Here is a 25,687-nt window from a genome sequence, read left to right on the forward strand (position 1 = left end):
CAATGTCAAGCTAATATTTTGTCTTGAGTACGAAACCTTCTAAAGAGTTCAAGTGAAAGTGGTGTCCAGGCTGACTCCAGGTCTAGTAGCACCCTGCGCGAGAGTTTGAAGCCTCCCCTCCAATAAATATATATTTAATAGATTTATTAGCAGAAAAAATAAATATCATTTTATGCCCATATTATAGCCCCAAAGAAATACCCCACATTGCCCCTATATGCCATTATCTCAGTGCCCCTTATTGCCATTGCCCCTCACAGAAATACAGAAATATGGGCCCCATACAGTCATGCCACATAGATATGCTCACACAATACTGCCACTCATGTCCCCACAAAAATACCCCACATTTCCCATATCTGCAGTGACTGATGGGGGTGGTCCTTTTACGCAGGTGCACTGTGCATTGTGCGCCTAGCCCTAGAGCAGGAACCAGAGGCAGACAGTCCACTCCAGGCACTCGTCGGTCAGTACAGCTTGGAATCAGGTCAGTAGTGCAGCGAGCCCCGATGGTGTGGAGCCCCTGTTGAACGGCCCTTGAGAGTGCCCTGGTGCTGCCTATAGTAACAGATTACATTCTAGCTACCATTTATCTAGTGTATTCTATAAAATGATAGCTAGGCAGGGGCATATTTATAATGGGTGCAGGTTATGCGGTGCACACAGGCCCTTGGGTCCAGGGGGGCCCACACCGCACACCTTGCATCCAAATTTAGATATACTCACCTTTCTGCAGATTCCAGTGTCCTGCAGCTGCCATTTTCCGGGTGACTCGCACATGCGCAGAAAAGATGTCCCTGGGAAAAAGGTGCGTCCGCCATTGTCCCGGAGACCCATGCATGCAGTGTAGATTATGGCATGAAGCCAGAATCTACTGAGCTGACAGAGAGGAGGGGGCCCAAATGGAGGCTGCACACTGGCCCCCTCCCATCTTAAAATGCCCCCTTTAGCTAGGCCTAGGACATATAGGATATATTAATAAATCGTCCCCATAATCACTGTACTATTATTGGGCATTAGGAAATACGTGTATGTACTCCTCATGTGACAATACTGTTGTGTATTCAGTTTTACGCATCTTAAGATACGTGCCCTTCAACATACACATGTCTGTGGCAAAACTGTTATGTGTACGTACGGGGGACCATAACGATTAAAACATACTTGCACACATTCTGGGTGGTTGATAAGGGAGGTGGGAGATGCTTTACGTTGCCATTCTCTCACTCCCCCCCATAATTTGCTGTGACTCACATAATCACAGCCCCCTACCACTGCTCAATGCCGAGATGTGCCACAATGATGCAATTCATGGTAAAATGCATTATTAAGCCCCCAGACCTCCTGCTTGGAGGCTGGTCTACTCTTTCAGGAGTCCAGTAGAGCTCCCCAACATTTATGAGTCTCTCAAGTATTCCATGAGAGTGGGCTAGTTTGGTTTAAAGCTATGCTGGCACAGAAGTTTGCGCCTACTTGCCAACTTTCTGGTTGCCCCCTCCAGCAGAGGACAGCCAGGTTGATATAGTGTATGCGTGGAACAGTATAGGTGGGCATTGTGGCGCACGGCATGATTGCATCATCGTTGCACCACTATGCAATGCTGATATTATCAGCATTGTATAGCAGAGGGTGGTGCTATAACGACACGACTAAGTGCAAGTCGCGTCGTCGGCCGCCCGGACTGCCCACTTTACTTGGTAAGTAGGCAGCATCTGGTGGACACGGGCAGCTCCGGGAGACTTGAATACTTTTCCAGGTGGCCGGGATCACCCCCTGAGATTCAAGAGCCTCCCAGCCGGTACAGGATAGCAGGCAAGTCTGAGTTTGATCAATTTAGTTATTTTTTAATAAATAAACCTGAAATAACACATTGGCCCAGATTGATAGCACAGCCGCCATATAAATTCTAAGAGTCAAGATTGTGCCTTTTTTGAACCCATCACTCACTCTTTTCCAGGTTTCTAGTTGTAGAAATTGCCTCAGATATGTCTGCTAGAGTAGAACCTCTAAAGACTGGCAATGGTCCTGCTTTTTTAATAGCGCAGTTTTTCAATCCTTCCTGGCTTATGTAGGATTTATCCACAGGAAAACAACTCATTACTGACCTTAAACCAGCCAATTTGAGTGGTTTAAGCAAACCATCAAGAAAACTTAAAAAACACTTGCTAGCGTGGATCACAAGGATTTACAACTGGAGTTATACAATTACTCAATCACACTAAAGAGCAACACCATATTTTTCTGCTGGCATCCCTCCAGCCATGGTCCTTCCTAACAGCCATTTACACATCAATCTCCCAGGCCTCCCTGCAGTTCATAAGCTAACATAAATCAAACACACGGAGGTACAGTTCTAAAAACCTGTTCGCTGAAAAACTATGCATAAAAACAGAACAGTTAAAAATTACTGGGCAAAAAATGCCCTCTATTTATAGCAAGTGTACTGTTTATAAATGTCCTTCAAATAGCACCTTGTGCTTTGGTACGTTATTGACAAACTCCTTAATAGCAACCAGAAAAAAACAGCACACGTGTAAATGTCCCGACTGATGTCCTGTTAATAAACTGTGCCTATTAGGACTAAACTCTGCCCCATTTCCATGTCTCAGGGGTATATTTACTAAATTGCGGGTTTATACAAATGGAGGTGTTGCCCATAGCAACCAATCCGATTCTACATATCATGTATCTAGGACCTTCTAGAAGATAATGGTATACATGCCTACTCTCCCGGAATTCGCAGGAGGCTCCCGATTTTTCGGGTAACCCCCAGCACTCCCGTATAGTAGGCATTTGTCCCACATTCTGCCCGCTTCCTAGTGAAGTGGGCATAATGGGGAGAATTTCCGCATTGATCGCGATTATTCAAGAATTGCAAATTTTAGCACCACCCCTAATTAAATTGCGCCAACCACAGAAATTTATCGAGAAGGGGACGGGGCTTAATGCCACAGACAGTCAGGCCCGGCCCTGACGCAACCCACCTGCTTCTCCTCCCCGGGCGTAATACATGATGCATCGCATTTGGAATGTGATGCATCCCGTCACCCTTCGCCTGCATGCCAGCGTTAATTACGCCGGTATGCATGAAGGGGAGGCAAAGGACATCTCTCTCGGAAAGACCTGTCTTTTGTGAATGAGGGACTTCCGGGTCCTGTCCTTTGCGAATGAGGAACTTCCGGGTCCTGTCCTTTGCGAATGAGGGACTTCCAGGTCTATGACCCAGAAGTCCCTCTGACGTCCTTCTGCGCATGCACAGAAGGACGTGCCCGCTGCGGGGGGTAATGGGAGGGATCTAGAAGCCCATAGGCTTCTAAATGGTAACCGCAACCAAGCCATGTGATGCATTCCAGGGTTTGGTGCATATGAGAAATGCGGTCAAACCCCCGAAAACTGCATTTCCGGGGATTTGACCCCATTTCTCACATTGCTGCAGCACAGAGTCAGAGACGCGATTGAGACGAGACCTGATGGCTTAGTGCACACATGGTCACCGAGAGGGGGGCGGCGGGTACTAATTGCCCAGGCTTGCTGGAGGGGCCTGGCGTGGGCCCGGGTCCGGCATCGCTCTCCCCTCTTACATCACAGCGGCCCAGCATACTCTGCTGTGTGCTGGGCGGCACTGGGAGACTGCTCGCGGCTGCTAAGAAGCAGCCACAGCAGTCTCCTATGCCTGTAGGTGGAGCGATCAAGCTGATCGCGATCCCCACTGGTTATGCACCAGGCTGAGGGGGCTCACTGCGCCACCCTCGCCAGAGCGCACGGCAAAACTTTTTCTTTTACCTAAGGGGACGTGGCCACGCCTCCCGCGATTAGGTCACACCCCCTTTTACCCCGGCATGGCTCTTGGCGGGCCTGGTTATGGGAATGTCATGGGCATGTACTGTAGGTGAAAGTGGTTACGTACACAGATGCTCAACCACCCACATAGGAGCCCATACATGGATGGAGAAACACTGCCGGTGCTGGTGCAAGTTTATAAGCTGCAACCGATTAAGCATCTATACATGCACCAACCAGCATTTCCACATGTACGGACGCTGACAGTGGGCATCACATTTGAATGCCACAGAGGTACCCCAGGAAAAAAAACATTGTAGCGGGTGCCATGTGCCCCCCGGGCCGCAGCATCATGCGGGCCGCGGGCAGTCTGTATCACTGTGACACAGACTGCACAGCGTGTGTAGCGCTGACCGGACGGAGTTCGGTCAGTGCTACACGAGTGACAAACACACAGCCGCCGGCACCTGTGTGTTTGTTTTGATCAGCTGCCAATGAGAGACGGTCAGACTCTCATTAGCTCTTCTGCGCCCACTGCAGAAACCGCTCCATCTTCCGGCTCCCGCAGTGGTCAATGGGAGAGGCGTCATGATGTCATGACGTCTCTCCCATAATGCAGAGCGGCCCGGCCCGGGAAGGACAGACGGAGGAGCGGATGGCGGGAGCGGGGATTGAGGTAAGTGGTTTTTTTTTTTTTTATTACGTGTGTCTACTGGAGATGGGCGGGCACTAGAAGGGGGAGACGACTACTGGGGGCACTACAAGGGGGGGACTACTACTGCTGGGGGCACTACAAGGGGGAACCACTACTGGAGGCACTGCAAGGAGGGGACTACTACTACTGGGGATAATACAAGGGGGGGGGACTACTACTACTGGGGGCAATACAAGTGGGTGACTACTACTACTGGGGGCACTACAAAGGGGGGGGACTACTACTACTGGGGGTACTACAAGGGGGGAACCACTACCGGAGGCACTGCAAGGGGGGACTACTACTACTGGGGGCAATACAAGGGGGGGGACTACTACTACTGGGGGCAATACAAGGGGGGGACTACTACTACTGGGGGCACTACAAGGGGGGGACTACTACTACTGGGGGCACTACAAAAGGGGAACCACTACTGGGGGCACTACAAGGGGGGGACTACTACTACTGGGGGCACTACAAAGGGGGAACCACTATTGGGGGCACTACAAGAGGCAGGGACTACTACTGGGGGCACTACAAGGAGGAGATCACTACAAGGGGGTCCACTACTGGCGGCACTGCAAGGTAGAGACCACTACTGGGGATTATTACTGGGGGCACTTCAAGGGCGGGACTACTACTGGGGGCATTACAAGGGGGAGGACTACTACTACAAGGGGGGACTACTACTGGGGGTACAACAAGAGGGGGGCTACTACTACTAGGGGCACTACAAGGGAGGACTACTACTACTAGGGGCAGTACAAGAGGAGGGGACAACTACTAGGGGCACTGCATAGGGGGGAGGAGACTACTACTAGGGGTACTACATAGGGGGAGGGGACTACCACTGGGGGCACTGCATCGAGGGGCAATACTGGGGGTACTGCATATGAGGAGACTACAACTAGGGCCACTATTTAAGGGGCACTGCATAAGGGTTACCACTATTGGGGGCACTGCATGGGGGGTGGACTGCTACTGGGGGCACTATATAAGGGGCACTGCATAGGGGGTACCACTACTGGGGGCACTATATAAGGGGCTTACTACTGAGGGCACAAGGGGCACTGCACAGGGGTGACCACTACTGGGGGCACTGCATAGGGGTGGATCACTACTGGGGGCACTACTGGAGGCCTGCATAAGGGGGTCCTCTCCTGGGGCACAGGGGGGCACTGCATATGGTCACCATGACGGGGCTACTCCTAATCTTTATTTTTACTTTACATTAATCCCATATGGAACACTTGAGGGGGGGGGTGGGGGGCCATAGCACGCACATTCTTCGGGCACCCTGGCTACACGCTACTCCTCTGCCAGGGCCTCCTGCATGCATTTGCCCCCCAGGCTAAAAGTTGCCAGCCAGCCCCTGATCGGAGATGTGCGCTAACCTTCAGGTTAGCGTACATCTCTGAATCAGCCCCATTGATTGCTGCTGGGAATCACCAGTGCAGTGCACATAGACAACTTTGTAAGGCAAATGTCAGGACAAGGAAGTAGAGCATGCTCTGTATGTTATAGCATGCCCAAACCATTATTATTAGAAAGCTGATGTATTTTCCTTGAAGGGTTCAAGACAAAATATGACCCTCTGCCCTGTATATAACGTATCCACTGAGTCCTGAGACACTCCTTGATGGAAATATATGATTTTCTGTCTAAGGTATTATGAAAAAAAGTATTCGTTCACAACTACACATAGTGGCAGACAGGTGAGCAGACTAATGGAAAAAACATGATAATTATGATTTTCCATGCGTGGCATTCATTATTACCCAGGGTGCATTCTTGTCTTTGTGGCTAAAGGTGACAAGTTCACATCTCAGTAGGGAAACTGGGACAGATTCCTACATTCATAGTGTAAGCGTGCTGTCACAGGGATGACAAATGTTGTGCCATTGCAGTTTATATTGTATGAATAAACAAACCAAAGTGTGTAATTATCTCTCTGGAAAAGTCAATTAAGCAGAAGATAGCTCGGGAGACACTAGAGTCACTGGCTGTCTTTGGTATGTGTTATACATATGCTTCACACACAGGCGCTTCAGCCATGCCTCACAGATGATGCAACATGTGTGAAAAGGGATCTGTACTATGTACAGTGCCTTGCAAAAGTATTCACGCCCCTTGGCTTTTTACCTTTTTTGTTACATTACAACGTGTATTTTTTTTTTTATCTGAATTTTATGTGATGGATCTGCACAAAATAGTCTAATTTGGTGAAGTGAAATGAGAAAAAAATATATAAAAAAAATCTATATAAATAAAATTCTGAAAATTGGCATGTGCATATGTAATAATCACCCACTTTGCTATGAAGCCCCTCAAAAGTTCTGGTGCAACCAATTACCTTCAGACGTCACATAATTAGTGACATGAAGTCCACCTGTGTGAAATCTAAGTGTCACATGATCTTTTCTGAAAGGCCCCAGAGGCTGCAACACCACTAATGCTGGGCATACACTGCCAGATAAAATGTCTGTCAGACCGACAGACATTTTATCTGGCTGCCTGCCAGCCGCAGATGTCGCCGGCATACACTGTGAGAGAAATCTCACAGTGTATAGCCCGACATCCGTGCTCCGCCCCCGGGGGCGGAGACATTTCCCTGTTCCTTCCGTAGGAAGGAACACAGGAAATGTCTGTCTGTCGGCCGCGCTGGGCATACACTGCCCGTTGCGGCCGACAGTTTCCCGGGTAAATATCGCATCGGACGGGCATGCTGGACAATCCAGCATGCCCGACCGAGCAATATTTAACCCTCGGTCGCCCGCATACACGCTGCAATTATCGCGGCGATCCGCCGATATCGGGCGGATCGTCCCGATAATTGCAGAGTGTATGGCCAGCATAAGCAAGAGGCATCACACAAGATGTTGAGAAGTACAATTCTGGGTTTTTTATAAAAAAATATCCAAATCTTTGATGATCCCCCGGAGCACCATCAAATCCATCATCATCAAATGGAAAGAACATGGTACCACAACAAACCTGCCAAGAGAGGGCTGCCCACCAAAACACAGACCGGGCAAGGAGGGCATTAATCAGAGAGGCAGCACAGAGACCAAAGGTAACCCTGAAGGAGCTGCAGAGTTCCACAGCAGATACTGGTGTATCTGTGCATGTGACCACAATAAGCCGTACACTCCATAGAGCTGGGCTTTATGGAAGAGTGGCCAGAAAAAAGCCATTATTTAGTGATAAAAATAAGAAGACATGATTTGAGTTTGCCAAAAGGCATGTTCCCGACTCCCCAAATGTATGGCGATAGGTGCTCTGGTCAGATGAGACTAAAATTTAACTTTTCGGCCACCAAAGAAAACGCTATGTCTGGCGCAAACACAACACATCCCATCACCCCAAGAACACCATCACACAGTGAAACATGGTGTTGGCAGCATCATGCTGTGGGGATGTTTTCAGCAGCAGGGACTGGGAAACTGATTCGAGTCGAGGGAAAGATGGATGGTGCTAAATACAAGTAAATTCTTGAGCAAAACCTGTTTCAGTCTGCCTGTGATTTGAGACTGGGACGGAGGTTCACCTTCCAGCAGGACAATGCTGCTAAAGCAATACGCGAGTGGTTTAAGGGGAAACAGTTAAATGTGTTGGAATGGCCGAGTCAAAGCCCAGATCTCAATCCAATTGAGAATCTGTGGTCAGACTTGAAGATAACTTTTCACAAGCGGAAACCATCCAACATGAAGGAGCTGGACCAGTTTTGCCTTGAGGAATGGGCAAAAATCCCAGGGGCAAGATGTGGCAAGCTCATAGAGACTTATCCAAAGCGACATGCAGCTGTAATTGCCGCAAAAGGTGGCTCGACAAAGTACTGACTTTAGGAAGGTGAATAGTTATGCCAGGGAAATAAGCTCTACCCACTGCCTGGTGCCTGTGCTGCCTCTCCTCACCACGATGTCCTGGCTCCCTGCAGCTGCTTTTTACAGTAGAAACCAGAAAACCAGGTACCATGCAGGTGCTATGTGTACTTTGGGGTAATATGGGGGGGGATACTGGACTGTAATATGGGGGCGCTGTGTGTATTGGGGATTGGTATGGGGAGGGCTGTGTATACTAAACTGTAGTATTGGGTGCTATGTGTACTGGGGCTGATATGGAGGAGGGGGGCTGTGTATACTGGACTGTGATATGTGGGTGCTGTGTGTACTGGTGGTGATATGGGCGGGCTGTGTATACTGGGCTGTAATATGTGTGTACTGGGGGTGATATGGGCGGGCTGTGTATACTGGACTGTAATATGTGTGTACTGGTGGTGATATGGGCGGGCTGTGTATACTGGACTGTAATATGTGTGTACTGGTGGTGATATGGGCGGGCTGTGTATACTGGACTGTAATATGTGTGTACTGGTGGTGATATGGGCGGGCTGTGTATACTGAACTGTAATATGTGTGTAATGGGGGTGATATGGGCGGGCTGTGTATACTGGACTGTAATGTGTGTAATGGGGGTGATATGGGCGGGCTGTGTATACTGAACTGTAATATGTGTGTAATGGGGGTGATATGGGCGGGCTGTGTATACTGGACTGTAATGTGTGTAATGGGGGTGATATGGGCGGGCTGTGTATACTGGACTGTAATATGTGGGTGCTGTGTGTACTGGGGGTGATATGGGCGGGCTATGTATACTGGACTGTGGTATGTGGGTGTTGTGTGTACTGGGGGGCAATATGGGAAGGGGGGCTGTGTATATTTGATTGTAATATTGAGTACTGAGGGGTGATATGGGGGGGCTGTGTAAACTGGGGTTAATATTGGAAGGGGGGCTGTGTATACTGGACTGTAATTTTGGGTGCTATGGGTACTGAGGGGTGATATGGGCAGCTGTGCATACTGGGCTGTAATATGTGTGTGCTTTGTGTACTGGGGGTCATATGGGCGGGCTGTGTATACTGAACTGTGATATGTGGGTGCTGTGTGTACTGGGGGTAAAATTGGAAGGGGGGCTGTGTATATTGGACTGTATTATTGGGTACTGAGGGGTGATATGGGGGGCTGTCATGTATATTGGACTGTAATATGTGGGTGCTGTGTGTACTGGGGGGTAATATGGGGGGTAATATTGGAAGGGGGGCTGTGTATATTGGACTGTATTATTGGGTATTGAGGGGTGATATGGGGGGCTGTCATAAATATTGGACTGTAATATGTGGGTGCTGTGTGTACTGGGGGTAATATTGGAAGGGGGCTGTGTATATTGGACTGTAATATGTGTGCTGTGTCTACTAAGTGGTAGTATGGGGGCTGTGTATACTGGAATGTAATACGGGGCGTTGTGTGTACTGGGAGTAATATGGGTGGGCTGTGTTTCTGTAATATGGGAGTGCTGTGTGTACCTAGGAGTAATATGGGAGAGGGAGAGTGGGCTGTGTATGCTGGAGTGTTAAATCGGGGCGCTTTGTGCTCTGAAAGGTATTATGGTGAAGTGCACTGTGTAGATTGAGTGGGATTATGTGGGGTACTGTGTACACTGAGTGGTATTATATGGGGGTTTGTGTATAGTCAGTTGTATTATGAGGGTATTGTGTATACTGAGTGGTATTATGGAGGGTGCTGTGCATACTAAGGGGTACTATGACAGTGATGTATATAACTAGAAGAGGCTATAAGAGGGCAAAATTAGTGTTTCATACAACATGAGCTAGTCCAACCACGTAATGGGGGTGGCGAGCAAAACGCAGCCCTTGTGTCTAAGACTGAAAATTAATATGCAGCTGAAAGACCCTGGCATCTTAGTGGGCGTCTCAATACAATTCTGCTCTGCTGTGACAGATCCGCTGCATACAAATTCTCAATCGCAGAGAAATTTGTGTGCATGTCAGGCCCTAAGGGGAGAATTTACGAAGCAGCAGCTTCTGTAAGCCAATCTTTCCTGGCGGGTTACAGGTCTATATTTTAAATGGGCACCCGCAGTCATTGTAAAGCCTGGCGTGCTTAACACTGACTGCTGGTGCCATTTTAAATACTTAAATGCTTCTGTAAGCCGCTGCTTTGTAAATCTTCCCCTAAGTGTCTTTTGCACAGGGGAGGTTGGGACTTTGGGGGTAATTAGGACCAAGCATATTTTTGCGCCTGAGCCCATCAGTCGCTAGTTCCAACTCATTGTATAGTATGAGTGAAATGGCCGAGGGGAGCTGCTGCGCATACTTAGCAGCAGCAGCTCCTCCCATGGGCCTTCACTCAGCTCCATGAGTCACTCCTCATGGCTCCAGCAGCAGTACTGAAGGTAAGGTGCAGCTGGCACTGCTGTTCTAACTGCTTCATACAGAGGTGACACAGGGCATACGTCACAGTCATACTGCACACGGGCAGCGATTGGTTAGCGACAACACTTGTAGGGAGGACTAAATCGCAAAGTGATTTACAGGCAGAGGCCTTTTGGGGAGTTAACGGGCAGTGGAACCAAAAACACATGCGTGTCACAGCCATTCTCTGTGGCGTGTTTTACCCTGTACTTCCATACACAATGTGGCCATGCTGCACGACTATACAGCTATTCAGAACTTTGATCATTGACTAATCTGCGACCGATGCTGCATCTTCGTACGCAGCTCCCGGGATTAGCAAAGTCTCCGGTGGACGTCTCAATACAAATCCAGGCGACAGCACCATTTGCATAATTTTGCACAGTAGCTGCATACAGATTTGCAGCTGCAAATGCATTAGTGCACATCTCTGAAGCAAGGCAGTAAAAATGACAATCTAATAGTTTGTAATAATATTTAACATATATGTATATATCTATATATCTCAAAGACAAAAAGAAACAAGGCACAGATAGTGTAGAATGTTAAACGCACAAAGGGATCATCAAACGTACATCAGAAAAGTTAAAATCTGGCATATCAGGGGCATACAAGCCAGTCAGTAGAAAGTACTGTGGTTCTGTTTTCAAACCAGGAACCAGCTTCCGATATCGTCTGGACGCGCTTTCTATTGGCAGGCTTGTTTGCCCCTGATATGTTTGCCAGTTTTTAACTTTTCTAGCAAAGGATTTGTGCAAGATTCACTGACCGATGGTGGAGTATAAAGATACACAAAGCATGATTGCAGCATCTGTAGACATTGAAAGTGGGCATCTCAGTCCTCACACATTCAGGTACACGGCTGTACACCAGGGACGGGCTTTGTAGCGGCATAGTCCCAAATGCAACTGCAGCAACAGACACAAGGAAGACTGCGACTGCTTTTGACTCACTATCAGGCCTGATGAGGAGGGTCCCGTCCCTCCACAGACCCCACCTTCTCTACAGCCCCCAGGGCTGCTTTCAGAAATTTCCCGGGCTGGTTCTCCATCCCAATCCGCCCCTGAATGATGCACACCTAGGTTGTGAGGTAGTAAAACATGAAAAATGCAAAGGGGGATGAATACTTTTGCAAGGCACTGTATATCATTATCTATCTTAATATAATAAGAACATTGTATCGGTCTATTTATTACAAGTTGGTCGCAAAAATGACTGAATCGATTTTCATGAAAGCTACATCATTTTGTAGTGGAGACTCCTAGAAATAACCTGCACTTTGGGCCTTATCCAGACCCGCTCGCAAGCGCTGAGCGCTCGCAAACGGGTCGATGTTTAGGGCCTGCATGCGCAAGCCCCGGAGCTAGAGAGAAATTCTCTCGCTCCGGGGCTCACTACCAACTGGGCGGCTGTCGATGTTGATCGACAGCTCACCCCGTTTAGTAGGCGGGGATGGGGGGTGGTTTCACAAACTGAGGCGTTCCTTAAGGAACGCATGCTGTTTTGTGGGCGGCCGCACTGACATCAACAGTGATGTCAGTGGGGAGCTTCCTGCTCGATCAGAGCAGGAAGCTCCCAGGGGCTTGCGGTTGCCGAGACCCAACCTTAGGGTCTCGTCGCAAGCCCCGATGGTCGCGATGGTCTTGACTATAGCGACCACCAACCTGGATGGTCGCTAAAGCTGTGGGTGGTAACCCACAGCTTAGCTAGCAACCAGGAGGCCGCACTTCAAAACAAAAGCGGCCGCCCATATTCAGAGCGACTGCTCGCATTTTGCGTGCGCCTCTGAATGAGGGCCATTGTTTCATCTCGAAAGCTGAGCAATAACAAAAACAAAATGTATTGATATCATCAATGCAAGAGATAGGTGTGGCTCCAGGCTTGGACTGGGCTGCCATTGAATTGGGTATTTCCCCGGCGGGCCCCAGTGCGTTGTGGCCACGCCCCTTCCCGCGAGAGGGGACGGGGCTTAGCGGGCAGCGAGCGGGGGGGTTGGGTGCTGCCATCCATGGTCTGGGTCACTCACTGTCAAGGCATGACAGTCCCAGTCACTGTGACTCCTTCAGCTGGTGGTGGGTGTAGGCAACAGCCCTGTGCATTCACTTTCCCAGTTCCCTCCCACACAGTCCACTTCCCTACCAGACAACATGGAGCTGCTGATGAGGATGATCTTAGAGGATATTAGAAATGCTGAGCTGCCCTGGAAAAAGGTGAGATTTCAATGAAAACTGCAGGTCATTGTGCACTAAATACTGAACCCTCTTTTTTTTCTCATATAGGTGTCTGTTTATTTATACATTAATTATATTATATATACTTTATAGTGGAAATGTGCTGGATAGTTTTATATAATTATGGACATTGGTTTGCTCAAATGGATCTTTTGTCTGGTATAATATCTATCTATCTATCTATCTATCTATCTATCTACAGACATATGTGAGTGCATTTTGCTAAATAACTTTTTTGGATGGGGTTGGTTGCATGGGCAGCGGAGTGACGAGGTCTGGGCCAGGGGGTTAGTGAGCAAATAGCAGGGGCCCTGCCAGTGTAATGTGTACTGGTCCTCACAATTTCTGCTGGCAGACCTGGGGCTTAGGTTGTCAGCCAGACTTAACAGCTTCCACTTCTCAGCGGCACATACCTTCTCTATAGTTAGGGCGGGATGTACTAAGCTTTGCATCCGTGATTCGGTACATCCCTCCTCTAATCGGGTACAAACTTCGGTTGATTACAGCAGTATGTACTTAGAAAATCGCAAAGGACAGCTCTCCCGATAAGAGCTGCCCTTTATGATGCATCCGGATAGAAGGGACTTCTCAGTTCAACACCCGGAAGTCCCCTGCGGGGGGAAACGGGAGGGATCCAATTGGATCCCTCTCAGAGGCAGCGTCCCGATAAGAAGCCCATCTTCAGGTGGCGTTACCCACTGCGACGTTGCATTCCAGTGCTTTGTACATATGTAAAATACACTAAAGCACCCAAAAACTGCATTTTCAGGGGATTTACCGCATTTTGCCCTTTAGTACATCCCCTCCTTAAACTTATATGGCATGGACTTGCTCACCCCGGCATTGGAGACGGCCATCCTGAACCCACTGTGGGCCTGATTCTGAGTCGGATGTGGCAATGTCAGATGCAGTGGAGAAATGATATTTGTTTGCACATGCACCTGAGCTGCATCGCAAATGCGTCCTGATTTTTCTCTTCTAGAGCCACAGTACAAATTAGACACATGGTAGCAGAAATGTAATGGGGCATTCCTAGTTGGTGGCTGGGAGGTAAGATGGGGGTGTCGAAATAGAAGCATGTAGCATTTATGTTTTATGGGAGTGTCTCAGGCGTGCCGCTGATAGTGGTTGCATTCATAGGGGCATTCACCCGCGACTAATTGCTGGGCAAAAAGTCCCGCAACTCAGGGATTAACTATTCAAATAGCTCTTTCCCCGCGTCATTAGAACAGGACTCGCGCGCGTGATCATACTGATTCCGCGAGAACTGCAGAATCAGTGTGTTATTCCCTCTCGCACAATGCCGAATAGGACGGATTTACGAGGTTTTTACGTCGCACCTACATGAGGTCCAGGATAAAGTCCGACAGTGACAGCAGTTAGATTCTTTTCAGTAGTTCAATTTATTTCATCCTTATAAAGTTAAAAGTTGATTTGGCATATCTATAAACACAATATTTTTTATAAATGTCACTCTGGGGGCCATTTTATTTATTAATCAGGACAACCTCTTCTCTGACTTTGTGGAGGTCTATCGCTAGTTAACTCCTCCTTCATCTATTTGCACATATTAATGCCAAGCTTATGTTCACTGGATACACCCACTTTGACGGATGGTTACACCCCTTTAGCGGGCCCCTACTATTGCAATCCAGTGGTCGAAGTGGGGCGGTATACGGCGGTATGACATACCGCCACTTCCCGGCCCCACTTCGTTTTAGATGTAGAAAAGAATGCACCAGCGCTGGGATCCAGTATGGGATCCCAGCGCTGGAACAGCGGCGGCAATGTGTTAAGATGTGTCCCGCAGGGGACACATCTCAATCAGGGCAGTGGAGGCGCTGACATGTAGCCGGGACAAAGTACCTGGTCCCGGCTGCAATGTAAGCACCACGTACTGGACGGCTGCCAGCCAATCATGAGGCTCGCAGCCGCCAGCCAATCGCGGGACTCGCGGCCGCCAGCCAATTACAGGGTTCGCAGCCGCCAGCCAATGAGAAGCTGCCAAATGGCAACTTCTCATTGGCTCGCAGTGGCGCCAATGAGAAGCTGCCAAATGGCAGCTTCTCATTGGCTCGCAGCGGAGCCAGATAAACTGGAGGGAAGACCCGAGGATCCCGGTGGCTCCACTCCAGCAGCGCAGGTAAGAGGGAATTAGAGAGAGGGGAGGGTGTGAGAGAGGGAATAGAGAGAGGGGCAGACAGAGGCAGGCTAGCTATTGTAGGGGGTAAAAGAGAGAGGGAATCAGTAAGGGCAGGGTGTGAGAGAGGGGAGCAGGCAGGGAGAAGTGTGTGTGTGTGTGTGTGGGGGGGGGTTAGAAGTACAATGGAGTGATATGGAAGCAGGGGCCCATGGGGGGGGGGAGATTCAATCTCCATACCCCCACCTCTAAATTACCACTTCGAGCACTGTTGCAATCCCCTGTGGGTCCTTCATACACCAGTCCAACACTGTGTGGCTCTATGTGTGTGGCTGGTAAGGGGTGGGGGGGGGGAGCTTTGGGCCTCTGTTCACTTGAATAGGATAGGCTACATAGCAGTACGTCCACAGGGCACACAGCGACATTGGTGTGAGTGGTGGGTGAATAGGATAGGCTACATAGCAGTACGTCCACAGGCCACACAGCGACATTGGTGTGAGTGGTGGGTGAATAGGATAGGCTACATAGCAGTATGTGCACAGGGCACACAATGACATAGGTGTGAGTGGTGGGTGAATAGAATAGGCTACATAGCAGTATGTGCACAGGGCACACAGTGACATTGGTTTGAGTATTGGGTGAAGGCGCTGTTGCCAGCAGTCTGTATAGAGCTGCTGGTCACGTGGACTACTCCCTCGACAGGGCTCCTATACAAAGTAATACAACTAGAACATCTCAGATTAAAAAAAATGTTGGCAGTAGTGATTTCAACAGCTAGTATATATATTATAATAATAGGAGATGTGAAATGCTAACACACCCAAATTTAGGGGTTCCGAGTAGAACCGGGTCAAGGTTTGGATTCACTTTTGTGTCCCGTTCAAACCGAGTCCCAGTTCAGATCTGTTACCGGTTTGGTACACGGATTTAAAAACCAAACTCGGGATTTGGATTCGGACATTTTACCTGTTTTTATCGATTTTTAATCCGAATTCAAAACAAAAACACTTGAGGGTGGTTTTGCAAAGCTAAAACATGAAAATGAATCCAGATACCAAACCAAAACCAAAACACGGGGGTCCGCGCACATCTCTAATAATAATATACAATATCATAAAAATAATAATTGTGTTGCAATCTAAAGAGTATCTTAATATATAAGTACTTTTGGACATAATATTTCTACTTCAGGGTCCATAGGGTATCCACAGGATACCTTGGGGTATAGGTGTGACGTCAGTCGCAGGGCACCAAAGAGTTAAGCTTTCAGCCTCCCAGGATGCACTAGGTCCCCCTCCTATACCCCGCCCCCGGGCCAAGGCACCTCAGTTTAGTTTGGTGCCCGGCCGGAGTCGGGTGCACCTGTTGGAGTGGGGGCTAGAAGAGCCCCTGAAGCTTTTTCTTCATGCAGCTGTGGCTGCACATCTGGATGAACAGCATGGACAGTCAGTCCTGACGTCCATGCTGTCTTCCCTACACCCCGCCGGTACCAGAACGCCGGTACTGATCCGGGGATGCTGGTGGGCGTCTGGGGTCACAGCTAGCGGTGACCCCAGATGCTCCGGACCATGGCCGGATTCAAGGGGGACAGAGGTAAGCAGCGGGGTCCCGCGGTGGGTCCCCGCTGATCACATGGTCCTAAGTCCCCAGGCAGGGGGCTCCCTGGGGACTGGCTGCAGCGTGGAGCCAGGCGACCAACCTGCGCTTCCACTACCCCCTGGGACAGCGGACCGCAGCAGAGCGGTAGCGCTGCGGCGTCCCAGGGGTTAAATGCATGCCAGGGGAGCGCGCCTTCCCTGTCTCACAGCCGGCGCCTCCCCCGCTGCACACAGCCCTCTCTGCACTGTGCTGACTGGTCCTGTGTCAGCGCTCCTCCCCCAGGCCAGCTTCTCTTTGCTCCTCGGCGGCCATCTTCTCTGCAACGCATGGTGAACGCTGCTGGAAGTCTGGAAGGAAGCATCGTGGTCTGGGTCCCCCCGCATACCTCTCCTCCGCTGTGGCTCAGGTCTGTGTATGCAGCGCTGTGTCCTACCAGGCCCTGTGTCTGTGTAGTTGAGTGATCAGCGCTGTTAGTGCAGGAATTGTTATTTCTCTGCATTGTATGTGACTGTGCTAGCGCTGCCTGTAACTTTTCTTCTCTAAACTGTCAGCTTTATTACTGTCCCTGTTCTTTCTGCTAAAGCCCTTGCGGTGCGGTGCTGCAGGGTGGTCTCTCGCCTATTTAATACTTAATTGGTGAGAGAGGTCACATACGTGGTGCCATCATGTCTGAAAGTGATTTTCCCCTCCGGCTACAGTGTACCACGTGCAAAGTACCGTTAGCGGAGGGGGAGGGTAGCGCGGAGGGCCTTTGCCGGCAGTGTTTGTCCATGGCGCGGCCTATTACGGTTACAGCACCGATACAGGAGCCGCCCTGGGCTTGTTTCGCTCAGGCGTTAACAGCTTTAGTGGGCCAGTTAGCTCCGCAGCCCGCGTTTACTCCGATGGGTTTGTCCCAGTAGTCTGTGGTGTCGTCACCCATGCAGGGTTTCCCACGACAATTGGTGGTACCCCACAGTCTCCCTATTTCCCCGCTCCCGGGTTCTCAGGAGCCAGCGTGGGTTAACTCCCTGACGAGTTCTGTACAGCACTTGTCGGATGTGTTGCAAGGGGAGTCTGTGATGCGGCCTCATAAAAGGCCGGTGGCGTCTCTGTCCGCTCCTTATGAGGATGACGAAGGGACGTCTGATGATGGGGAGATTCTGGATCCTTACGATCAGGAACCTTTCCATACTAAGGACGCTGATGCTAAGTCCAAAGTATATATTCCTGGACTTATTCGGGCGGTCCGCACAGCCTTGGTGATTGAGGACGAAGTTCCCCCAGCGGCTAAATCTAAGTATGCCTTTTTCAAAGATGTGAAGGGCGATGCCACAGTCTTTCCTCTTTCGGGTCAGTTGGTGGACCATTTAGAGGAGGCGTGGAAATAACCTGGCAAAAGATACCAGCCGCAGAGACGCCTGGCGGTGGCTTATCCGTTCGCGGATAATTATTTTGCTAAGTGTGAATCCCCTCCACAGGTGGATTCTCACGTGACCCGTCTTGTCCGTAGTGCCACATTGCCGATGCCATCCATGTCCTCCCTTAAGGATGCTACGGACCGCAAGGTAGAAATCTGCCTGAAGTCCGCTTATTCCCTTGCAGGGGGGGCAGCACGGCCGGCTATGGCCATTTGCTGGGTTGCCAGAGCGATGGAGCGCTGGGCGGATTCATTAGAGGCTTCTTTTGAATCCGACTGTCCGGCCGAACAGGCGGAGTTGATTGGCAATCTCCGTGATTCGGCCACCTACATCAACGAGGCGGCTCTAGACATTAGTACTCTGGTGTCTAGAATTTCTTCAGCAGCGGTAGCTGCTCGTCGCACCTTGTGGCTGCGATCCTGGAAGACGGACGCAGATCCAAGAAAGGTCTGGAAGCGTTGCCGTTTACCGGAGAAGTTCTCTTCGGTCCGGATCTGGATAAGATTGTGGCCACGCTGGCGGCAGCCAAATCTGCTTGTCTCCCGTCGGCCGCTGCTCCTTCTGGTTCTGGACCATCGTCCTTTCGGTCATCTAGGGCCCAGGGCAGGCCCAAACCACAGTCGTTTCCTCGACAGGCTGGCCCTAAGAAATCGGTCAAGCCCCGGAAACAGGCATGGAGTACCAGACGTCCGGCCCCCAGGCCAGATGACAAGCCTGCGGCCTGACGGTCCGGGTCTCCCCTTGGGGGATCCCAGGGTGGGAGGCCGCCTGCTGCAGTTCTCCCGGTGTTGGTCGTTCACTACGACAGACACTTGGGTTCTGGAGGTGGTCTCTCACGGGTACGCCCTCTCCTTCCGGCACAGACCCCCGGCTCGATTCTTCACCACGGGTCTACCATCAGACCGGAACAAGGCTACGGAGCTGCGGAAGGTATTGCACACTATGCTCCAGGCTGGAGTTATAGTGCCTGTTCCATTCTCCCAGAGGGGCCAGGGTTTCTATTCAAATCTATTTTTGGTACAGAAACCCAATGGGTCATATCGTCCGATTCTCAACCTCAAAGCACTCAACAAGTCTTTGCGGGTCCCGAAGTTTCGGATGGAGACCCTACGGTCCATCATTCTGGCGCTGGAACCTGGGGACTACATGGTGTCATTGGACATACAGGACGCTATGGCGGTCATGGCGGCTTCTCTGCGGCTGCAAGGAGTCCGCATGTTGCCGTACTTGGACGACCTGTTATTGGTGGCAGGATCTCCAGAGCTCCTGTTACACCACTTGGACCTGACCATTGCACTGCTGCAACGGCACGGCTGGCTAATCAACTGGCAGAAGTCCACTCTAATCCCGTCTCGGAGGATTCTGCATCTTGGAGCCTTATTGGACTCGGGACAGCAAAGGATCTTCGTGACGGAGGACAAGATCTCTGCTTTACAGTCAAGGGTGCGCAGTTGTCTGCACAGCCGCCGGGTGTCCTTACACTCGGCGATGAGGTTACTGGGCTCCATGGTGTCGGTGTTCGACATGGTGGAATACGCCCAGTTTCACTCCAGACCTCTGCAGCACCTGATCCTGTCCAAGTGGAACGGGCTGCCTCAGTCTCTGAAGTTCCAGACGATTGTGCTCACCCCGGAGGTTCGCCTGTCCCTTGCGTGGTGGTTAAAGACGACCCACCTCAACAAGGGACGTCCGTTCTGGGTTCCAAATTGGGTCCTGTTGACAACGGACGCCAGTCTTCGGGGCTGGGGAGCAGTTTCAGGTCCACACTTGTTCCAGGGCAGGTGGACACCGACAGAAGCGGAGCTTCCAATAAATATCTTGGAACTCCGTGCGGTCTTCAATGCTCTCCTGCAGGCACAGCGGTTTCTCCAGGGTCACCCGGTGCAGGTCCAGTCGGACAATGCTACCACCGTGGCCTACATAAACAGGCAAGGAGGAACTCGCAGTCGGGCGGCTCTCGTAGAGGTCTCTCGGATCCTGGTTTGGGCGGAGCGCAATCTTCCGGCCATATCAGCGGTCTTCATCCCGGGAGTGCTAAATTGGGAGGCGGACTTTCTAAGTCGCCAGGACGTTCATCCAGGGGAATGGTCCCTGCACCCGGACGTTTTTCAACTACTGGTGGACAGGTGGGGTCTTCCAGAAATCGACCTCATGGCGTCCCGGCACAACAACAAGTTGCAGGTGTACGGGTCTCGCACAAGAGACGAAGGGGCGTCTCTGGTGGATGCTCTGTCCGTCCGGTGGACGTTCAGGTTCGCATACCTGTTCCCTCCGGTCTCCCTTCTTCCACGGGTAATCCGGAAATTCAAACAGGAAGGAGGGACGCTCCTGTTGATAGCTCCCGCGTGGCCCAGACGGCACTGGTTCTCAGACCTTCAGGGTCTGTCCGTGGACAGTCCTCTGCGGTTGCCGCTACGACCGGACCTTCTGTCTCAGGGTCCTTGTCTTCACCCGGACCTGACTCGGCTGTCTTTGGCGGCGTGGCTGTTGAGACGGCCATGCTGAGGTCCTGGGGGTTTTCCAGCTCTGTGGTGCGTACCATGTTACGAGCTCGGAAACCGTCTTCCGCGAGGATATACCATCGCGTGTGGCATACGTTCTTCCAGTGGTGTCGACCGAGAGGTTATGCACCGCGGGAGTTTCGTCTGTCTCGGATTCTCGCCTTCCTGCAAGCGGGACTAGATCATGGGCTTCGCCTTGCTTCTTTGAAGGTACAGGTTTCGGCCCTATCTGTCTGGTTTCACCGTAGGATTGCTACAATCCCGGATGTGCGCACCTTTATGCAAGGTGTTCTCCGTATTCAGCCGCCCTTTGTTCCACCTGTGGCGCCTTGGGATTTGGCTGTGGTCCTGAGGGCTCTCCAAGGACCGCCGTTTGAACCACTGGGCTCAGTGGATATTAAATGGCTAACAGCTAAGACTGTTTTCCTTCTGGCCGTTGCTTCAGCCAGACGTGTTTCTGAGTTAGGGGCTCTTTCTTGTAGACCCCCTTTCTTGGTTTTTCATGGGAACAGGGCAGTGCTCTGCACTCGGCCCGAGTTTCTTCCCAAAGTTGTTTCCCAGTTTCATGTTAACGAGGAAATAGTTGTTCCGGCCTTTAACTCACCGGGTCTTTCCGTGGGTGAGGCCTCTTTGGATGTTGTGCGGGCCTTAAGGACTTATGTTGACCGCACTTCTTTGTTTAGGAAGTCGGACGCTTTGTTGTCCTCTATGGCTTCTGTAAAAAGGGTTGGCCTGCTTCAAAGCAAACTTTGGCAGCCTGGATCCGTATGGCTATTTCTGAAGCTTATCTTCATGAAGGCCTACCGGTCCCTCCTTCTCTGAAGGCTCATTCCACTAGGTCTGTGGGTCCTTCGTGGGCAGCTCGACGTGGTGCCTCGGCAGTTCAGATCTGCAAGGCTGCTACGTGGTCTTCTGTCCATACCTTCGTGAGGTATTACAGGTTTGACACCTTCGCCTCTCAGGATGCTTCCTTCGGGCGGCGGATTCTCCTTTCTGCACAGGAGCGTCCCCACCCTTAAAGGATACTGCTTTGGGACATCCCCAAGGTATCCTGTGGATACCCTATGGACCCTGAAGTAGAAAATATGAGATATGGTAAGAACTTACCCTTGTTATCTCTATTTCTACGAAGTCCATAGGGTTCCACAGGACTCCCGCCCTGTCGCACCTGTGCTGCAGATGGGCTTTGCTCTGGTCACCGGTTTTCCGTCTCCCTCTGGTGAGAATGTGATTCTTGTATGTGTCCAGATCTTTGTTCTCTCTCTTCCTTCTCCTCCTCCGGCCTATGGCTTGGTAACTAACTGAGGTGCCTTGGCCCGGGGGCGGGGTATAGGAGGGGGACCTAGTGCATCCTGGGAGGCTGAAAGCTTAACTCTTTGGTGCCCTGCGACTGACGTCACACCTATACCCCAAGGTATCCTGTGGAACCCTATGGACTTCGTAGAAATAGAGATAACAAGGGTAAGTTCTTACCATATCTCATATTATTGTCATTCAGAGACATATCGTCTTTACGCACTGGCCGACACACACACACAAAATATCGGCCGTTCAGTTGAACGGCCGATATATCTGCCAGTGCGTACCCATCATTAGAACCACTCTAAAAAAATGGAAGAAATAATAAGTGCCAGCTAATTATGTCTGGAAGCATGTTATTGGAAAAGAAGGAGAAGTGCCCACTTGCAAAGTTCATGTGTGATGCTAATGTTTAATATCTTTAATACACTGAACTAGGACTCTTCTTAAAACTGCTCCTGCCAATACACTACTGCTAGACTCTACTATACAAGTCTTAAGGATAAAGCAGAAGCAAAGCTTTGAAAATCAAAATTCTTATTTGAGAGCCCCAGACGAGAAGCATCTGTCCATATATAGGGGCAGCAAGGTGACACAGTGGTTAACATTGCAGCCTCACAACACTGGGGACCTGTCTCTATGGAGCTTGTATGTTCTCCCCATGTTTGCGTGGATTTTTTCCTGGTGCTCCAGTTTCCTCCCACACTTATTAAAAACATACTGGTCTGGTACTGTAAGTAAATTAGCTGCTGATTAAAGTCCTCCCTAGTAGGTATACAGTATATGTATGTTTATGCGTTTGTCTCCCCCTTCCCTTTAGACTGTAATCTCCATGAGCAGGGCCCTTCTCCCTCCTGTTCTCAATAGCTACTTCACTTGCACACCAGCTACACTATACACCAGGGACGCACGGGGGCTGCTGATCAGCCTGGCAGTCCCCCAGCGCACGTGCCTGCAAAAGGGGTGTGGCCTACCATCAAAAGGGGTGTGGTTACATCCCACGGAGGCATGCCATGAGTCACGGGAGCCTGGCCTCGCGGCACGCTCCCGTCTTTCAGTATGGAGGCCGGGCAGAGTGCTGGGTAGGGCCGGAATTACCATTATGCAACCTAGGCACCCGCCTAGGGCCCGACGGCTCCCAAGGGGCCCTTAGCTGGGTCCCCTCGAAATCCGGCCCTGGAACTTCAAACTGCTGCACTGCTTGAACTGCTGCTGGTCACACAGGCAGTATAGCAGCAGCAACACTCCAGCTCGACTCCATTTCCTGCTCCTCAGTCAGCTGAGCTCCACCTCCGTCACGTGATATGTCCAGCGTGAGTAACCGAGTGCAGCCTGTCTCCTCCGCCATCCCCCCGCATTGTAGTCAGCTCCTCTCCCTGCAGTGTGCGCTGATCTAGCAGCCCAGCCCCATCCAACCAACCTCCCACCGTAGCATGCGCTGCTGTAGCCAGCCAACATCCCCTGTGCAGCCAGCCTCCTCCTCCATTGCAGCCCCCAACCCCCCCAGTGTAATCAACCCCCTCCCAGCAGCATGCATTAATCTAAGCTGCCCCCTTCAACTAACCTCCCCCGCAGCCAGCAACCTGCTGCAGTCACACAGTGAGTGCAGCCCCCCCCGCCTGCAGTCAGGGACGGCCCTAGCCCAAATTTTTTGGTAAGCGAGTATATTTTTTGGTGCCCCCCTATGCAGTGCCCCTTTTACAGTGCCACCGGTAGTGGTCCCCCCTGTGCAGTGCCCCTTTTGCCCCCAGTAGTATTCCCCTTATATAGTGCCCCCAGTAGTAGTCCCCTATGCAGTGCCCCCAGTAGTGGTACCCCCTATGCAGTGCCCCTTTTACAGTGCCCCGTTAGTGGTCCCCCCTGTGCAGTGCCCCCAGTAGTATTCCCCTTATATAGTGCCCCAGTAGTACTCCCCCCCCATGCAGTGCCCCCAGTAGTGGTACCCCCTATGCAGTGCCCTTTATATAGTGCCCCCAGTAGTGGTCCCCCCCCTTGTAGTGCCCCTAGTAGTAGTCCCCCCTCTTGTAGTGCCCCCAGTAGTAATCCCCCCCTTGTAGTGTCCCCAGTAGTAAACCCAGTAGTATTTCCCCCCCTTGTAGTGCCCCCAGTAGTTTTCCTCCCCTGTAGTGCCCACAGTAGTATTCCTCCCCTGTAGTGCCCCCAGTAGTATTCCCCCCCTGTAGTGCCCCCAGTAGTATTCCCCCCCTGTAGTGCCCCCAGTAGTAAACTCCCCTTGTAGTGCCCCCGGTAGTAGCCCCCCACTTGTAGTGCTCTCAGTAGTAGCCCCCCCTTGTAGTGCTCCCAGTAGTAGTCCCTCCTAGTAGTGCCCCCAGTAGTAGCCCCCACTTGTAATGCTCCCAGTAGTAGTCCCCCCTTGTAGTGCCCCCAGTAGTAGTCCCTCACTTGTAGTGCCACCCCTTGTGGTGCCTCCAGTAGTAATCCACCTTCCCCCGCCCCCCGCAGAAGAGACGTAATAAAAAAAAAACACTTACCTGAAACCCGCTCCTGCTCCTGGTCCCACCACCGCTATCAGCTCCTCCGTCCGCTGCTTTGCATTATGGGAGTGACGTCACGTCATGACGTCACTCCCATTACCCACTGCGGGAGCTAGAAGATGTCCGCCTCTGGCAGTGGGAGCAGCAGCCTATGAGAGTCTGTCTGACTCTCATCAGCTGCTAAAGCAAACACACAGCTGCTGGCGCCGGCGGCTGTGTGTTTGTGCTGTGTAGCGCTGACCAAACTCCGTCCGGGCAGCGATACACACGCAGTGCAGTTGTGTCACAGAGACACAGTCTGCCCGCGGCCCCGCACGGTATGCAGCTGAGGCGCCCTTCCCTATGTAGCGCCTTACGCAGCTGCGTATCATGCGTAACGGGAGAACCGGCCCTGCCTGCAGTGTGCGGCCAGCCAGCCTCCTACTCTCCCTCCCTGTGATGTAGGAGCCACTGGAGACTTCTACTCCCCCGAATATTTTCACCTTCAGCCTATGAAGACTACATGACCCAGCACAGACAGAAAGAAAGATGGCACTCTGGGTAAGTTTAACTGAAAACATTTCTTATATAGTTATAAAAAAGACCAGCACACTTCTTATAAATGCAAAAAAGACATAATAGTCATATTGTATTGTATAAAAATATACAGTATGTAATAATCCACTGAAGGCATGTCACTGTGTAACAAGGCAGCATGTATACTAAAACAATGGTCAACCTAACACTTTGTTGCAAAAAACAATGACAGTATGGACCAGCAAAAATGTGTAGTATACTTATCAATGGGCTGGTGACTTAGAATGCAGAAAAAGTGGTAGATGGCCCGACGGCCGTTTCGGTGTGTTTACACCTTCATCATGGGCACACTTATCCCAGGAAAATGTACTGTATAAATAGAAGAAAAGGCGCCAACCTGAAAATCAAGCAAAGACACTCACCTGTACCGTGAATCACGAGACAACGCGTCCCGAAAGTCTCACCGGACTCCTGCATGGAAGCGGCGTGTCGTGCCGCTGACATCATCACGCCTCTGAGACAAACGCGGCGCTGGGACCAGCGCTGGCATGAGACTCAGGCACCTGAATATTACTAATACCTACCAAATGTGTGCTGTTCTTGATTGTACATATATAGTCACTATTTATTGTGTAGGTATTTATTTTCTTATATGTTCCCCCCACCTTCTATTGTCTCCCTCTGTTCTTCCCTCTTTTCTTCTGTCTCACCGTGTTTTCCCCCTTTCCTCCCATCTCCCTCCGTTCATCCCCTCTGATCAT

General features: G+C 50.8%; 1 protein-coding gene across 1 annotated transcript in view; it reads right to left on the minus strand.

The window, feature by feature from the left end:
- Window positions 1-25,687, minus strand: part of PTPRN2 (protein tyrosine phosphatase receptor type N2) — a 1,246,087-nt gene that overhangs the window by 269,832 nt on the left and 950,568 nt on the right. The window lies entirely within an intron of this gene.

The sequence above is a fragment of the Taudactylus pleione genome, unplaced genomic scaffold, assembly GCF_031769625.1.
Source record: "Taudactylus pleione unplaced genomic scaffold, aTauple2 ptg000380l, whole genome shotgun sequence".
In the NCBI taxonomy this organism is placed as follows: Eukaryota; Metazoa; Chordata; class Amphibia; order Anura; family Myobatrachidae; genus Taudactylus; species Taudactylus pleione.